The 19195-nt window shown below is 45.6% G+C and overlaps 1 protein-coding gene across 3 annotated transcripts in view; it reads right to left on the bottom strand.

The window, feature by feature from the left end:
- Nucleotides 1-396: 396 nt before the first annotated feature.
- Nucleotides 397-19195, bottom strand: part of CMTR2 (cap methyltransferase 2) — a 29379-nt gene continuing 10580 nt past the window's right edge. For 2 of the 3 annotated variants that reach the window (XM_082320655.1, XM_082320654.1), the window contains exon 3: nucleotides 397-670. The gene's annotated coding sequence lies outside the window, so the exon portion shown is untranslated. Of the gene's footprint in view, nucleotides 671-5995; nucleotides 6042-19195 lie in introns of those variants that run through there. The other variant, XM_082320656.1, reaches the window with a different exon arrangement.

Genomic DNA, 19195 nt, shown 5'->3' with positions numbered 1-19195 from the left:
GGTCTGATAGTTGTTCCTGGGGCTGACACTACCTTAATCCTTAGTCTTGGCCTCATGTTTCCTCTGGCAGCTAAAAACCATCTAAGTTCCCATGACATTGAGGGCAGAAACATGATGCAGTACCACCACACTGTAGGACCAGGGCTTTGTGGTCTTTCATGGTCACAGAGGCAGAGCAGGGGTCAGTCTCTCCTCCCTCACACCCAGCTCTTCTCCTCAGCTGGCAGGGTCCTGCCAGGGCATTCTCCATCCCACTGAGTGCCAAGGGGCACCACAGACTGGGGGGTACAAGGTCCTCCTCTCTTCCACCCGAGATACAGGACCTTCTTCAGAGCCTTAAGCACATAGCAGCTCTCTGCTACTTGTCATCACACACATTTAAAACCATGGCAATACCTGAGCACCCATGGCAAGATCCTCCCATGGTCAGCTCCAATGACCACACTAAATGCTGCAAGCAGTCTTTCCCTCCAACTTCTCCAGACCAAGAAAAATCATCCTGTCCATAAACAGCTTGCTAAGCATTTGCAGCTTCTGGCATCACTTGGCAGCTCCATTTGCAGCAGGACTGGTCTCCTTGGCTCCTGGCTTCACAGCAAGTCGGTCATCCACAGCCCCAGCAGGTCTAGTACATCTCCTGCAGGGCACTTTCAAACACCAACATCTGGTTCTGTGATTTGAAGCAAGGGAGAGAAAGATGAGAAAACACAGCAGTTGTAAGTGGGACACAGGGAAGGGACAAACCCAGCCTGTGACATTCATTTCAACCTGACCCCGTAGAAGCACCTCACACAATCACAGCAGCTACAAAGCACCATAGGTTGTTCAGAAGCAGTAGCTTGTTTTATTTATCACTTGTGAAGCACTGAAGTGACGAGCTGGTCTCCTTGCCGCTGCCAGGCCAGCTGGTGCACCTCCCTGCAGCACACAGGGCTGCGCTAAGAGGTGCTGGGGCAGTCTGCAGGCACCAGCTCTGCTGTGCAAGGAAGTTACAAACTGAAGCAGGCACTGAAAACAAAAAAAAACTAAGCTGAATGTGGCTTTACCTGCTCTGGGCAGTTGTCTTCACAGGCCCAATACAACAGCCACGATTGCCGAGTTTAAACTCAAGCAAAATCCCAAAGCAATTGCTGGTTTGCTTAAGAAGGGACTACTGGATTACCTTTTGCTTAGTCAAATATTTGACTGCATTTGTATCCAAAAGTCTTTTGCCAAAATGACTGGGAGTTTTTTTTAAAGAACAGCCACAAAGAGGCTGTCCTGGGCTAGAATCTAAGCTATGGCTTTCTGATTCTTGAACAGGGCACCTAGTGCATCCCTAAAAAGAGCCTCTGCTCTCTGCCATGGAGGTACTGTCAGACTCGACAGCTTTTATGTGATCGAGGTCTCCATGCTGACTCCAAGCACATCACATTTTGGCAGTGGGAGCACAGGGGCAGGTTTTCGTTTTCCACATAGAGACTGTCCAAGCTGAGTTGTTAAACAAGCTACTCAGGTTCTTCCTTTGAACCTCTTCCCATCCTTCACACATCCCAAGAACCACCATGAAATCAAAGAGCCAACAACAGAAACAGGCCCAAATATCTCCTGCAGCTTCTCCTTGAGAGAAACCTTCCTGCCCATGAAAGACCAGCTTCGTAATAAACATACGGCCTCAAAAGCAGAGGGGAAAACCCTTCAAAACACAAAGCAGGAGTGGAGCCACTCAGGAAATTAGAGTGGTTGATCAGAAAAGATGACAGGTCTGTGTAGGGAGCACCAAAGGCCTGAAAGAATGAACCTGGCAAGTCACTGATATCATTTAAAACAGCTGGGATTTTAGAAGACAAAACAGTAGCCACATTAAAAAAAAAAACAAAATGAGGATAAAAAAATTAAAAGATAGGCACTCCAGTGGGTCCAGGAACAGCCAGGTTTGCATCTCTGCGACCATCAGCACAAGCATCTCTGAGCTGCAAGGCTGAGAGCTGCAGGACAGACCCACCTGATCCAGAGCCATCAGCCTCACTGCAGAGTTGAGCAGCTCAAGGGGGTGCAGGTTTGATTTGAGCAGCCTCTCTCTGCCAAAGATGAAAACAAGGACCTGAGTACCCCATTTGTGACTTCCTCTCACATTGAAAAGTCTTCCCAGTGCACTCTGGCACCTGATCTCATTAAAAGGGAAGAGAGGGAACAGATGGAGACATAAAAAGAAGCTGTCAGCTGCCAACCACTGACCCCATCCTGACTCCATCCCTCTTCCCCACTGCGGCAGGAGCACAACTGGCTGCTCTTGGAAAGACAACAAGGCCAGCAGGAGATGAGGAGGATGTCAGGTGGGCAATAAACAGCAGGAATAGATGAAATCCTGGTAAATAAGAGCTTCTTTTGTCAGGAAGAAATTCATCTGCAGTCAGGAAAGACAACACATGAGGACTGGGCATGTCTGGGAACCCTCCTGTCCCTGCAAACAGGGAGGAGTGGTGTGCTGGCTGAAACAGCCATGGTGTCCAGAGCCTTTCCAGCATGCCTCTGCCTCCAGGCACCAGCAAACCCAGGAGCAAAGTCCCAGTACACAAGCTGGGATCCTAGCAGGGCCTGCAGGAATACCACACTCCTACCTCACAGCCTGTTGTTCAGGTATTCAAGCATTCTAGGAAGCCTCAGCAGACCCAGGTGACGTCCTATAACCAAGAGCATAAGAGAAGGTACATATATCCACCACCCTTCCTTTTAAGGTGTTTGCTTCATTCCTGTCCCCAGACCATCCCCCTTGGGCTCCAGCACAGAGAGCCCTGCAACTTCCCCTTACAAAGCAGCACAGGGACTCCCAGGGCAACCGGGCCACAGAGAAGAAGCCTTCCCCATTTCCTTAACCAACCCAAAACCTTTTCCTCTTTTCTACAGACAGAAAAAAAATTCCTCCTATGCCAGAGGCAGCACATAAGATGGACCAAGGATGACACTGAGGGTCACAAATTTGCACTCATCTAATTACATCTCTGCCAAGGACCAGGCAAAGTGTTTGATCTCACAGGGACTCAACTTTCCTACCTGCAAGGCAAGCCCAGCAACACTTATATGGGAAAGGGCAAAGTCACAAGGGCTAGCAAACAACTCACATTCAACACAGTGCTGTGAATGTTACAGACGCGCTTATCTAGCCTCTCTCTGTAATTAGTCCCTCTCTCTAACATCTGAACAGCCCAGTGCTTTTAGCAACATATAGAATAAGCTTTCTTAGTAGAAAATTATATCTTTTACCAGTCTAACTTGATGGGAACAAAAAGTATTACTGACAAACCTTATCTTATCCATATCCTTACAGCATGCTGGCTAGATCAACCTATCTTTAAAACATGCACCTGCAGCAGTCCTGAAAAGCAGGGGAAAAAAGCATCACAGCTTCATGGATAGAACTGTGATGCAGATGATACTGCACAGGAAAATTAAGGTATAAGTTTCTCATGCTTCAGCTGTTCTCCAGCAACTACCTACAAGCAGGATCTTGTCCCATAGAAGATGCAAGGTGTCATACTCCACATTTGCTGTGGGGTTAGGTGCCCAGCACATCTGCAGTCAGGTTATAGCTGCCTGCCTCCTGCCTTGGTCACCCACCTAAAAACCTTGAAGAGGGAAATGGAGGGCACTGAGCATCCAGCTGGTGCTTTCAGCCCTCAGCATCCTCTATCTCTAAAGAAAAGCAGAACAGGGCAAGTAAAATTATGCCCAAGAACCATGACCTTCTAGAGGCATCCATCAGTTGAACTTCTGAGAAACAAATATCTACAGTTTCTCTTTAGCACAGCCTCTGGGCAGATACCTTCTTTTAACCCTCCCTGGCTGCTGCTTCCACCTTTTTAATTAGGAACTGGATGCTAATTTCTCCCAGCCAAGTTCGCAATAACTTGCTAGGCTGAACACAGAAAGATGGCTTCGGTTTGATTTTCCTACAACTAGAAGACAGATGTTTCCAAACCTGCTTGGAAACTACTTTTTTTTCCTGGCTGCTCTCACCAGCACTGAGAACTCCTTTTACAAATGATATCTCATTAAAGATACATCTGGGATTAACTACATCAAACCTTCACAAGGAATAGCTGGGCTGCAAGGGGAGCTGATGAATCTCCTTACGGAGCAGATCTGGGCAATTAGCCCAGCAATGAGACTGGTCAGGAAGCCAGCCTGTGAATAACACTTCTTCTCCGTGAGCAGAAGCAGTGACAGCTTTGCAGGCTGACTCTGGAAGGCTCCAGCTGCTAACAAAGCACAGCTCTCTCCTCCATTGGTTTGCAAGCCCTCCCTCCCCAGGCAGAGGCAGCAGATTTGATAGCAAACCTCCCTTCAGACAGGACATTTGAGTCTATAATGGCAGCTTCAGTCCCTGGACTTAGCTTCGCTCCTCTCCACAGCTCAGGCGGCTTTTCTGTCTCGTTGGACACACTGGTCCCTCCCTGCCCTGAACTTGAGAGGGGGCCCTGGGGTGGTGAGACCAGCCCTTCCATGCTTTCAAGCTTGTTGGGCTGTATCTCTGTGCAATCCACAGTCCCTGCACATAAGGCTGCCCTTCTTTTAGTCTCGCTAGCAAAGTGAGCTGAAAAGCAGACAGGGAGGAGCATTCACTTGGGAGGGCAGGATTTCTCCTTCCCAGCAAGCAGCATTTGCAGGGCAGCAGACAAACTGGCTGACATTTGCAGAGAGCTCTGAAGGCACATAACCCTCTAGAAATGCCCATCATTAGTCCTGCTATTCTTGGCCCACAAAAGCTACAAGAAAGCACAACTCTCGCACACATCCTGTCTCCCTGGGAACTAATCCTACACTTGTGCTCCTTGACTTAACTGTCCATTTGAGCCCACAGCAAAATTTCAAGGCCTAGAAACACCTGGCATGAAACAAAAACAAAGGTCAGATATCAAGTGCAACCTCTCCTGGGGATGTATGCCAACAAGACACCCTCTCTCATTATGGTCATAATCCAGGTAAGCCTGAAACAGCTGCTCTTGAAGAGAGAAGCAATACAAGGAACTCCCCAGCACATCCCTCCCAAAGCCCTGCTCAGTGCCCTGGCAGGGCAGGGGCTGCTGCCAGCATGGGCTCCCTGCCTTCCCAAATTTCCCCCTTGACATTCCCACTTGCCTCAAGTCTATGTACAGATCCATCTGGCAACTTCACAGCAACAGCAGTTGTATTTCCAGTAAAATAAATTCATCTAGAGAGAAAAGGCAGCTAGCATCTGCTGCCCGGCAGAGCTTGCAGCAGACAGGAATATTGCTGCATTTCTACATGTTTTATAATGCTTTTTTCCTCTTCCTTTCAATCCTCATAAAGCAGACCACAGGGTCATCAGCAGGATCAGCCACAGAACCATGGAAAAATTTAGGTGGAAGGGTCTTTTGGATGTCTCTGGTCCAATCCCCCTGCACAAAAGCACAATTTCAAAGTTAAATCAGATTGTGCAGGGATGCGTCCAGCAGCGTTAAATATCTCCCAGGATGGAGATTCCCCACCTCCCTGGGTCACATAAGCCTTTACCTGCCTTTAAAGTTACCAGGCACACACGTTTGCCCTCAACTACAGCACAGGCTCCAAGAGATTCTGTGTTGTGATCCTGCAGGCCTTGTTCTGGAATTTAACCTCAGCACACGCCTTCAAAGTCCTTGGCTCCTTGAAAAGAAGAAAAAGTCTCCTGTTTTGGGTGTTTTTTGTTTTCAAGCAGCCATCTGTTGAACTATTGTCTGAGACCAAAATGCCAGCTGCTTCATACCAAAGAGGAAAGCCAGCGTACAGCAGAAAGGCATTGCGGTTATCTGCCTTGTTCATATGACTGCCAGAAGATGTGCAACAGACCAATAATCCCATGGAAATAAAAGCAACCTTTATTAGCAGTCTTTATCTTTGGTCCTGCAAATATAGTAAGATACCTACCTCTTCTTCATGGTCTTTTGCAATCCAGCAGCACCAAGGCCAGTCACCAAGGCCATGGCATAAACACTAGCACAGTCCTCTGTACACAGGGTGCTGCCAGGGAATGGTGGGCAGAGAAGCCCCTGGTAACAGACCTGTCGGATACAGAGTGTCAAGATGGAAGAATCATCAAGGCTCTCAAAACTAAGAACAACATATAGTTGGTAAAAGAATAGTAAGTGCCGCTGTTTTAAGGAACTGCTACATCTTTAACTAGCAGCAGGAGACATAGCACGGGCTGGATTATCCAACATACTCTCATGACAAGCCTTTGCATCTTGCTCTGAAAAAGCTGGTTGCATCCAGCACATGGGTTAAGCAAAGCTTTACCCCTGTCCAGGCTAGCAACTCTATGCTCCTCGGGGTGGGGAGACAGATGATGGTGGCACAAGGGTCATCACTGTGGCCAATGCTATATACACAGGGAGTGAGCACATATACCATACCCTAAAGCCTGATACCAACAATAATTTTTGAAAGGGTACTTAATTCAGCCCTGTTGCTACTACAAGGTGAACAGGTACCACTCGCCTTTAAAAATGGGTGATTGCAACAAACTGGTGGAGACTTATATCTGCTCCAAGTAGGTAAGGTACTCCTAAGTGCTAATGTCTGCCCTGGGACGTTTTCAGTAAGAAGTACATGAAGACACAGGCTTCCAGACTTGTGCCAGTGAGAAGAGGAAGGGTCAGCATGTCAGTGATTCTTGCTGAACGGGCTCTTGTAACAAAGTCGGGATGAAGAGTTTGGTGGGGGGTTTTTTTGGGGTTTGTTTTGGTTTGGTTTTGTTTTTGGTTTTTTTTTTTTGGTACGTGGTGCTACATCTCTTTCCTGGAAAAACTAACAGTGATTGTTGGAATAGTAACACAGAAAGGGCACATCCCAGACTCAGTCATGGCTACCTCCGTTATAGGAATGGTAAGTTCTGGTCTCCCAAAGCCACGCAGAGCTCCCTGCAGTGGTAGGAGGGGGTTAATTGTGAAGCACTGATGTCTGTCCCACTTCCTGGTCTATCAGCTGAACAGAAACATAGCAAATCAGAGATGGACATCCAGACAGACAATTGCTTATACAAACCAAAGGGTTTCAGCCAGAAAATAGTACAGAGAAGCCAGAGTCCCAAATAACCTGATAGAGCATGCAGTAAATGGGCTGATGAAATGGAAAGAGAGAAAAGGGTTCCCAAAGCACCCAAGCCCCACGAGGGAGGACAAGTCAGAAAGCAGGTAACATTCCTGAGAGTCAGGTCAGCCGTAAGTGAACCCAGGTCATGGGCTCAGAAAAGCAGAGCCGTAACACGTGCCGAGCACCAAGATGTGCTCAGCTGAACACTCAATAAAACAGCAGCTTTATTTTTTTCCCACTGGATGAATAATCTTTTCTATCAGGATGTAACCAGGAGCCCAGCTCCAATATGGCTGGGATAGCCTTTCCTCTGATTCTGATCTGAATTCTCTCAGTGCCAGGAGGCACACAAGGCGCAAACATCGTTCTTCCACTTCGATCAGTCTGCGGCTGCGTGCTCTGGAGTCCCAGGGGCCACAGCGCAGTCTTCTGTTGTTTTTTTCCTCAAGACATGACCAATCCAGTTCCATCTCCTCCTCCTCACTTCATTACTGATTTTCTCCATCTCTGAGTTGATGCTTGTCGTTTCTGCAACTTTTTATTTTTTTTCCGGGAGGAGGTAGTTGGCCTCCTGCCCAACCCCCATGACTTGGAGGGCCAGTGGTTTTTCTGTCAGGGTGGCCTTCCCTTAGGCTGCGTTGGTTCGCGGCACCTTCTTCAATTTTATCCGGTGCACCCTCCAGAGAGGGATCCCCTATCCACCACCCAGGGCATGCGCCTTCTAGCCGTGCAGCCCCAGCCGAAGGTTCCTCTGATTAGGAACCTGGAAATCTCAGCTCAGCCACTCACAAGTTTCTTGCTTGCAGGCAGATTGCTTATAACAGCCCAGCAGATTAAATACAAGCATTCACTGCAAAAATCAAGGCAAAACCAGAGCTGCTGCTTGCCTATTCATACAGCTGCAGAGCATTTTAGTTGAGGGAACAGAGCAAAGGATCATTCTTTCATTGGTCCCTTAAAAATAAAAGTATGCGACTGCTTTCCATCACTCATTTCCAACCACATTTAAAAGATTGAAGGTGTTCATTTCTTTCTGGAGTCAGGTCAAAATAATGGGGACCTGTCACCTCCACAGGTCTGCACTTTAGGACTTGTCCACACATGACTTACACAACCACTGCAATAACATAGCACAAAACCAAAAGTCTATCCTAACACTTGATAACCAAGCCTAGCAGGGTACAGCTCATGAAACAGCAGGGCCAAAACCTGAACAAAGATCTGCCCAGGACATGGAGAAGAACAGTGAAGAAGCAGCAATGCTGGAAGCACTGGGTTCCTGAAGCCACTAGCGGCATGGATGCAATCTAGACAAAAAGTTCAGCATGTTGCATTCCCATTCAGTAATTAGTGGGCGGTTTAGCTTTGTATATTTTTAAGGTTGTCCTGTACCCTGCTAGAATATGGCTTGCTAGAGGGGTATGTCTCCTACAGACCTGCAGTAGAGGAGGTCTTAATTCACTCAGCCTTGGCAAAACTAAGCTGTATCATAATGACAAAAAGCAGACCTGAGGTGAAAGATGGGATCACTGTGAAAGCCACTGTCTGAAGTCCAGGACAGAAAAGCAGAGGTCTCAGGTCTCCATCAAAAGGGGCTACTTCTGAAGTGCCTCCTACCTTCTGGTCAGTAAGGCGGTAACCTGCAGACCAACCACCTCTTTGAGAAAGTCTGAAACCTCCACTATGAACACCAGACAAGCCCCAGATGTCTTCAACACAGGGCTGGCTGAATTATTCACAGCCAGAGAATTAGCTAAATTCAGTTTAACTGATTTGCCTGCTTAATCTAGAGCACTTTTAAATCCCCATATATTGATCCAAATTGCCAGAGGTATTTTAACCCTTGAGACCCCAAGATGCTACACACTGGTTAAGAAAGCAATTTTAAATACACAAATCTAATTTCCTTCAGTGTTTAAGTGACTGTGAATGAACTGCTCATCCATCCTTGCTACCAGCTCTTGCTGGAAGGACGATTCATTCAGCTCCATCTTGCATGTGAGGCGTGCTTAAAATACTGAGCTGAATCAGCAGATTCTGTCCTGGAGGAACAGGTAACCCCGCTCTGAACCTCTGTGTATCAGGCAGCCTTAATTTGTCTCTGCAAATTAAGGGCCAGAAGCAGGACAGAAACTGAACAAGCTGGCATAAACTGCTGGATTTTGAGGCCTGGTATCCCCCTCCCAAAGACATGTCCAAAGACACCCAGGCTAAAGTATTGTTCCTTCAAGTACAAGAAGTAATACAGTAAACCCTCTGTTTTTGTCCTGGATTTGGTCACCAGAGAGCTGTCCATCAGCCCCTGGCCAGAACAGCACACATCCTAATTAAAGGCAACATGTAAAAGCCCAAAGCAACAAAAAGAGATTCATTGGCGGCATTTGGCAAGTGACAAAAATACAGAAGTTTTTGGTAACAATTCTTTGAAGTGAGGAGTCCTCTCAGACTGGTGAGGTCAGCACTCCCAGGTTTCCAGAGTCCAGCTTTCTGGGAGCTGCACGCAGCCCATTTCAGGGAAAGAAAGAAAAAAAAAAAAAAAAATTATTAAGACATTCCTTAACTCCATCAGGAGACTTCCAGGAATTCTGCCACCTCAGGGAAAAGGAAATGAAAGGAGCATTTTTGTTCAGTTGTTCTGAAGCAAAATAAAACCAACCACTGCAGCAACGAGACAGCTACCACTGGAGTAGAGACTTTCAAAGTCCTTAAATAAACAGCCTTGCCTCTAGCTTCCAGCTGCATGGGATTGCTTTATACCACCTTACACAAAACCCAAAATAAAATACCTCCTACAAGTTATCAAAGAAACAGCATTAAGGTTGTCCATAGGATTAGGCATTGGCTTCTAAACCCCCCATTCTTTGGTACCTTCAGCAAACTTCCAGGTCTGATTCAGTCCTAGGTTGGTTTTCTGAAATGGTAACGAAAGCAGCTTCAGTGAGATCAGAGTTAGACCATAAAACCTTCCTTCCTTTACAGATCATCCCCTGCTGTCTCTGACTGGCTCGAGTCCCACAACAGCCACTTGACCTGCAGTAACTGAAGAGATCCAGGGTCCGACCAGGGGATGAGGCAAAGCCTGGAGAAGAAGGCCAGTTGTGAAACAGTCTGACAAAGAAGAAGGAAGAGGGAAAATATGGGGCAATATACCTTCCAAAGGAGATGAAAAGAATCAAGGCTTCATGAAACCAATCCATGATCTACACATTTTTATATCTGTACAGATGTTACTGTACTTGGAATGGCATAACACTAAAATCCATTGCTCAGGGAGAATAGAAAAGCTTTGGAGATGAGCACAAAGTACAGCGCTGCAAACTCTTTAAAAGCCAGCGGAGCACACCTCCTCCCGGGGGTGGCCAGCTCTAATTGCCACATTGCTTCCCAGTAATGATAGGGGGAAGAGAGTCAGGACAGCTGCAAAAAGTAAATGAGACTTCTCAAAGGGGAAAAAAGGAAAGAGAAAATAACCAAGATCTTTTTACCATGCTATTTGTGACAAGAGCCATCGAAACATGAGAGTCAGTGATGGACAGTTGGGGAGAACAGTCAGGATTCGACAAAACAGTTCAGACGGCATGAAATCAGAATGAAAATTAACATTTGTCAAAAAAATTACTTAGTATTTTGCTTTGCCCTAGAGGTACCTCTGTGTCACACAGTAAATATCCCATTCTGCTGCCTAGACACAGACCAAGACCACTTCTTTCCCAAAGGCAACTGCCACAGCTCCAAGGCAGGGTGAGGAAGGGGCACCATCTCTCTTCCAGCTGGTGACCCTGGGGAAGATGAGCTCCCTCCCAATCTGACACACTCGCTTTGATAGGTGTTAGAATGGGCTGCGCTGCTCATGGTCGTGTATGGTAGCATGGGCAATTGCTCATGGGCTTGTCAGAGCCACAGGAGAAGCTAAATCCAAAGCTCAGTCAACATTAACCTTCCTCTTCTGCTCTGGTTTCACAGAGGTAATGTAAGTTTTGAAAATAACTCCACACAACTCACCTTTTGCGCCACTGATCTCATCTTCATTAGGGTTTGCCCTTAAGAAAAAAGAAAAGGGCAGGGGGGAAACTGAGCAAATTGTTTCCTGTCCACGGGGAGCATTTGCTCAGCCCTCTAGCACTGGGAGGCAAATTATCTTTTGGTGCAAGGGCACAGAGTTCAGCACAGTTCTGCTAGCAAAGAGTTTGGCCCAGGTCTCCCTTCTTGATTCCTGCTTCTAACAAGCATCCCATTGCTGAGCCAGGATTAAAAAAAAAAAAGGGGGAGCACCCATACAGCTGAGGAGACCCAGGCTCCCACTCCCTCCTCCACAGCACACCTAACACCCAGGAAAAATAAGATCTGGGAGTCATCAGACGTAACATCTCATTTATTCCTTACAGCTGCCCCTGTTCTTTCCCCCATATCATTATGGTCAAAATACATGGCAATTACAGTCCCCCCTGCGGGTACATTCTCCACAAGGTTTTGAAGTGCAGCTCTGAAGCAGAGCTCCATCTAAATAGAGCCAGATTTGAGCTCTGCATCCCAAAGTTCAGTGGGAAGCAGGCAAGTCAAGTCCTTGACAAAACGTCAGTCTTCCCCAAGCAGCCCCCTAGGACACAGATATCTGTGCCCTCCACCCTGTGCTCTAGCAATTCCCTTTGTCACATCAAGGGCCTGCAATGTCTGACAGTGTAATCCAACAAATTGCTCCCTCTTGTTGCTTTACAGCATTCCTGTTGTCACAGTATTGCCTCCAAAGCTTCCCATTTTCCCTACAAAACAAGGTTACCCAGTATTTAAACATCAGACAAGAGTTTCACCTGACACTTTACAGCCAGCTAAGGTACAGACCAAGCCCTGCACAGTTTATGGTGCTACTGGAAGCTGGTAGCTACAGTTCAGGTAGCTGTACATTTAGACAAACCCTTTCTCCAGGCACAGCCCCATCCCACCTGCCATAGCCCCTCACACTCAGTTCCCTGATCCTGAAGGCACATTTTTCATTGCCCCTCTGAATCCCAAACTCCAGAAGTTCCCAATCTCCCCTTTCTCCAGACTTCCATGTGCCCAGGCATTTTGCAGCTCCAAGCATTTGAAACTATCATTATCCACTCAAATCCCTGCTTTACTGCCTGGACTGTGCTCCATTCCCCTGATTCAAAGGGACACAGCACTCCCCTTCTTTTACTGCTCAAGCATCCCCAAGTAACCAACCAGCACTGGGCTCACACCTGTTTTAGAGAGCCCTCTCCTTCACCCCAGCTTGCTATAGCCACTTTTCTAGCTCCCCTAGAGAACAGAGTTCAGCCAAAAGCATGCAGCTTTGCGCTTTTTTTTTTTTTTTTAAAGAAGTTGCATCCCAGATCCAGATGTGATCCCACACCTCACACAAGATCAGCTGTGCTGTGACAGTCCAGAACTAGATGTCTGTACCACACTAACACAGTGGTTATCTAGTCCCCAGCTAGTACCCCTGGCACGCAGTAGTAAGAAACAATTCTCAAGTAAATAGAGATTTCCCATTTCTTTTTAGCAAGGAGGGGTGTGTTTTTATACAACAGCTTTCCATCCAGCTCACTACAGCAGATCAGTGACTTACACTTAACTCACTTCCCAATACTTGCTGCCAGATCACACTGGGAACAGATTTCCTGGGTCGGAAAAATCAGATTAGAAAAAAAATCAGGTAAAGATCAAGTAAGATTCATCTGCTTTTAATGTTGTGCCTCAATAACTCCTTGTGTGAGGACTGCATGGTTAAAACTGATTCCAGGTTTATGGTACGGGATGTCCCACTTGGCCTCACAGATGGGTAAGCAGCAGAGGGTATCACCGATTTTTAGAGCTGTGGTTGCCCTGACCAGGTACCAGACTCTGCAACAAGCACCGTAATAGCATAAAGGAGATAATCCCTGGCCCGGAATAGCCATGAACTATGTTATCAGCATGAACTCAGATGAAGACATCTAGTTTTTGCCATGAACTAATTCATCATTAAGGAGCACAAAAATTGAGCAGACCAACTTCAGACAAAAGGCCAAGACTAGAAAGGAACACCCTAAGGACACAGTCAGAGTGACCCTGGCTGTAGGGAGGGAATAAAAAAGTAAGATAGAAGCATAACACCTTTTCCATTTAGTTTCCAGAAATCCTTAACAACAGAGAATTATTCCACTAACCAAGTGCTTTCCTACACACTAACTTCTGCAGCTTTGGACAATGCAGCCATGCATTTGAGTATACACACACTCGGTGTGTACAGGCTTGTAGTTGAAAGTTTCGCATCCTTCTCTCTTCACTGCTGTTGAAACATTTTGACTTCCCAACCCTAAACTCTGGTTCTGCAATAATTCCCTATACAATCAAACTGCAGTTTCAGGCATATCCCATTACCTGCTGAGGATGCGATCCTGAAAGTGCAACTCTTCGCGATTCAATTTTTCCCATAAGAAACAATGGGATAGAGAGGAATGTGTGCAGACACTTCAGAAATGCATTCAACTTAAATACACAAGGACAGAATACATGACATGGAAGATGGACGTGTTGCTCGAGGACATGGTTTAGTGATGGACTTGGCAGTGACAGGTTAACGGTTGGACTCGATGATCTTAAGGGTCTTTTCCAACCTTAACGATTCTATGATTCTATGGAGAGACAGAAGCAAGACCACTGGGGTTGTCAGCTGCCAATTCAACACCTGGTAATGACAAAAGTAGTAAAGGAGATTCTAACTGCTTTTAAAATACCAAGAAATAACTGCCTACTTGCCTGAAGTTTAGATTGGAAAATCCCTTTATAACACAAAATTAAACTTCATGATGTCCCGGTGACCCTGTCTGACCCATCTTCAAACAGATCACCATCTGAAAGATCTCAGCCGCTTCACCTGCGAGACTGAACACCTGACAAATCTCTCACTGCCAGTGGTCCTGCTGCCTCTTCCGATCCATTATATTTTCATCATCACCTTCAGATGCCTGCTGCTCACCAAGGTCAATTAAGGATGAAGGATGAAGGAAAACAGGACAATGACAACAGTAACCAGAGTAGGGTATTAAATAACTGACAGGAGAGCTCTGAAACAGAAGTGACAGATAACGAGGCGTTACTGTACACAAGCTTTCACAATGCAAGCACAGTATAGCCAGGCTAATAACCTCCCCGGGTCTGGAAAACCTAATCCGCTCTGCAGCAGCACTACTCACACCTGCAAGCTTCCTTCTGTAAGTTTTAAGGACAGAGGAGCTTCACCTTGACCCAGATCCAGCCCACCTCTGAGTGGTACTGCCGTTTTGAGGCGTTCCCTCTGCTATGGAGCATTCTCAGTATCAAGGCACAACAACCGAGACCATGATATACGCATGCAAGGTTGGGTGCAAGGCATGCAGCCGTACTATTCCAAACAAAACTGCAGAGCAAGAAAGTCTCTCTTATCCTCAGAAAGCTTGCAATAAGCATTAACAATACTTGTGCTACCACTTTTCCTACTTAGAGGAATCCTTCCCATCCCCACTGTCCGGTTCACTAAGTAGAAAATACTGGCTCTGGATAAACTCCTCCTTATTGTCTTCCTTCTCCAGCACTGCCAGTTCCAGGTTGGACACCATTGCTCTGCAGTCATGATTTAAGTGTCTTTTTGTTTTGTTTTGCTTTTACATTCTATATTTGCTGTGGTACTCTGTGCTTTTAGGCTTGTGTTTTCAAATTCTTCTTAGCAGTTACAGGCACTAACCAAAAAAAACAAAATAAAACAAAAAGCTCTCCCAATTGTAACACGAATAGCCAGGGATTTCATGAAAAGTCTGATACAGAAAGAAAGTGAGGAAGATTTGAAAGACTGTTCTTCTGCAGTTCAAGCAGAGTCCTCAAAAATAGCACAGCAGAACCGTGCAGGGTCCCATCAAAACATGCAAAGCCCTAATTCATGCCTTGCCTTTTTTTTAACCCTCAGCTTCACATGAAGATCAGAGTCCCTACCCATGCCTGCCACACCTCCTCAACAGAAGCTTTCAGCTCTATGTACCTCTTCTGCTTGGTTTGCCAGTGAGGCCCATCATGGCACCCTGCCCTGCTTTAGGGGGCCAAAAATGAGCATATTGATTTGTCTACGCTTATCACCCAAGACTGTATTGCAGAGGCCCAGGAGGGCTTCTTGGTATAGAGACAGCTCCTCTGAAATTAATGCATCTTGCACTGAGAGAGGCTAGGCCTTAATATTTCAGTAGGAGCCAAGATTTCACGTGTTGGCCCTATTCCTAAAACTTATGCTTCTTACATCATATGCACTAGAATCAAACAAAGCATTACAGTTTAGTTAATTTTTTCTGCTCCATATATCTCCACAGGCAAAAGAAATAGGCTTCTGAATTTGAAATGGAGTCTCTGAAGTTTCTGCAGGGCTTCGCTTCACAAAAAGCAAATATTACATCCACTAGCACCAGCTGCCTCTTTTCTTTTCTCCTCCATTTCATTTCCGGATGCATTGTTGGTGCATCTGCTCTATTAATTAAAACTGATTTACACAAGACAAAATTGAACCCTTAATACAACCCTTCAATGAAAACGAGTGACATCTAAAATTGCACTTACGTCTTCCAAAATTCCCATGTCCCATTTTTTTACCTTAGCTGCCTGAAAAGTGTTTTGCTCTGTTCAAGTCCACCGGGCATTCCTATAGCTGAAAACAAAAAAGTAATTCAGCCTAACCTGACTCCTGACTTGCTCCTAGCTCCTGCCATCAATGATTAACATGGTGGGAGCTGAGGAGAAGGCAGGTGTTGTCTGTTTTCATGAGCTGACCATTTTTCAGGCTCATCTTTAGGAGAGCAAGGAGTGGTGATGTAGTTTGGCTTCTGACCTGAGCTGACCTTCCAGTGCTCAGCAAGGCATAAAACAGCACATGACGGGTAAAGCAAAGCAACACAACAGCTCTGTGGAGCAAGCAGCTTTGCCACTGTGCATCACCGCCGCTACAGGTGTCCTTCTTCCTCAGAAAAGAGTTATTGGCCTCTGACTCTGGGGTTTGCCTGTTGTTAGTAATCCGGTGGTAACTTCAGGTCAGGAGGGTTACTTCGCAATCCTTGCCTTTCATTATCACAGTATCTATACGAACTTGACATCTTCCAGACATGGCTCAGAAGGGCTTGAGGTGGGAAGGGGAAGAGAAGAACATACAGGCAGACCAGTCTCGATTTGTACTCCCTCTGGAAACAAGACTAAACCCTCTGCAAACTACAGAGGAGGCTCTGTCCATGTTTCTCCCAGTTCCTCCTATATCTGAACACTTTTCTGAAACACTGCTGGCTATTTTAACAGAATTTTGCCCTCTGCATGATACATCAACCACAAAGGCCATCTCAGCCCCCATATCTTAATCCTGGCTTCAATTTAATCTCTGCTGTGAAAAGCCACGGAAGTGGAGTCCTTAAAACCTCATCTACCTTCAGGGAGAAAAAATAAATACACAAGTTGGCTCTAAGAGCAGATGGTGTCTAAAGGAAATTATGATAATTAAGCTTCAGAGTTGTAGATTTCCAAGGGACTACTTCACTCCAGCACCAGACCTCTAGGCCAGTGCAGCAGTTATTAAAATTATAAGCTTCACCACATTTTATTAATTGCTAATTACTGCTTCATTACTTCCACTCATGCTCCTGAGACTGCTGGTGTCACCATTTCCTTCAGGAAGCAGTTCAGGTTGCTTCAGAAGTGCAGAGAGTGATGTGGTGAGTAAAGTCAGTTATTGAAACCTAAGTAGGGTATGTTCTCAGCCACTGCGTGTGCTTAGACCCAAACCTGTTCTGAGGTCTGTTACACATGCTAGACACACTTTTTATCAGGATCACACTACAGGACTCGGAACAGGCCTATAACTTCTGTGCCAGCTACACTTTAGCAAACCCCACTGTCCCAGTATCCAGCCTAAGGGGCAATGGCTGTCCTGTTCCCTCTGAAACCCACTGAGAAACTAGTCAGACTGAATTTCACACTTAAGCCTAATCTTCTTCCTACTCAAACTCCTGCTCCAGATGTTTGATCAAGCACTGTTAGGATCTGGTCTCCGTTTTCTCACACAGAGCAGTGATACTCAGTCCCGTGGAAGGTGCAGGAACTGAAAGCTGGACAATATCCAGAGCTTTGAACAGGTTTCCAAGTCTGAAAATGTATTTAAGTACAGAACTTTCACAAAACTAGTCGCATAATTAAGAGCCAAACCACGTATATGAATATAAATTTATGGGCTTACACTACCCTGTTTCATAATGCAAATAAAGCCAATTTAGGTTTTATTCAGTGCCAGTGCTATTAACTCTGCATCTTAGGCATAACTGTACTTCTCTATAAATCTAAATTTCATTAGCACCCTAAAATCAATTACTTTGTGATTTATAGTTAAGGCCACAGTACTGACAGTTATTAAACACCCAGCCTACTCTGGTATTCCACGCAAAGTGCAAGCTCACCCTAGTTGAGGACTAGCCCCTCCAGTGCTCCCACAGAGTGGAGGTAGGTTTTTGAACTAGCTCTCCTCTCTCAATACATTAGCTGGATCCAGGCCCCTTTCAGTTCGTGCTAACACTCAGTGCCAGTTCCAAGAGATGCACGGCTGCTGTGTTTTTCAGGTGCAACAGCAAGCCTCCACTGCTGAACACCACCATTTCTACCAGCCAGGAATCCTGTAGCCATCCCAGGACTAGGCGCACTAATCCCCAACACACCCTGTGCTACTGATCTGTTCCGTGCAGAGCTCTATGTACTGTCTACGTGGCTTGCAGCGCGGTTTACTCAAGCTACCTAGCTGGGTACCTTCTACCAGCGCTGCTGCAGTAATGAAGGCAGGGAACTCAGCAGCTCAGATGGCTCCCATCACTCAGATGTCCCCAGCAGCAGCAGTCCTGCCCCAGACCCGCACTCCTCCGCTGAATATCCGTCTGTCAGAGAGCATCATTATTTGAGGGAATGTGTAGCTATTCAGCAGGCACCTTGGAGGTGAGTTTAATTGTGACCCCAAGACAAATTTCATTACATTTCAACTCAACGGCGTTGAGTTGTGCTCTGTCATCAACCTGAGGCAGTCAACTCATTATAAAGCAAGTATTTAATTACCTTAACTCTCTAGAGACTTAAATTAAGGCATTTCACCACCACAGTCCCTTCATTCCTTAGTCTAATTGAGGTTTCATTACCGACTGGCTACTGGGTCATTGTTTTGAGGCACAGGTACCTGACAGCTTAGGACCTACGGGTACCTCTGCATGAGCTTTCATTTGTATCAGGCAGCATTCACCCATTCATCTCTTAGCTATACAGATAATGATCTCTGGCTTCAGCAACAAATAAGATTTGAATATTGATCCACTTCTCTCTGCTATCCCCCAATTTAGATAAATCAATTTGCCAACAAGTGACAGTCACTTTTCCATGCTATCCCCCAATTTAGATAAATCAATTCTTTAACAAGCAACAGCCATCCTCATTTAGTAAAGCACTATGAAGATGCACTTTAACAGATGTGTTCAAGTTCCCTATGGAGGACAAAATATTGTTTTAATAAAAGGGACTGCTAACTGTGGTGCACTAGTTCAAGTACGAGTTGTATTACAGGTAAAATTTCATCTCCCCAGTCTTGCTGCAGGACACTGAGGATCTGACACAACACAGTAAAAGAGAATTTGCTAAATATCTGTTCAGTCAGGGAAAGAGCTGATTTGCTTTGTGCTCAGTGATTTGGCTTAGCTTTCAACACCAACTATTTAAACTCAAAAACTGGCAGGAACACTAGCATATTAAGATCTATCAAAATTCAGATAAGATTTCTAATCAACATAATGTAGCCTATAAATAGACTTTAAGGACTGAAGAAGTCACATATGCAGTTTTTAAGGTCTGTAGCAGCAAAATGAAGACATCCACATTTTCCCTTTACTTTCTAATCTGCCATTTCATATGTTTTTAGGCACTGTTTTTATATTGTTATATTGGGAATGCAAATATTTCATAGAGCTGTTTATGAGCTTGAATACAATTCTGAGCATTTACATTTCCCTGTAATTCAGTAAAACCACATTAAACAATATTTCCACCAAAATCAACCTGATAATCCTTCTAATGGGCTCTTCCAACCCAGCCCCCA

Source organism: Platalea leucorodia (assembly GCF_965183815.1).
Source record: "Platalea leucorodia genome assembly, chromosome: 8".
NCBI lineage: Eukaryota > Metazoa > Chordata > Aves > Pelecaniformes > Threskiornithidae > Platalea > Platalea leucorodia.
This window is presented reverse-complemented; position numbering and strand designations above follow the sequence as displayed.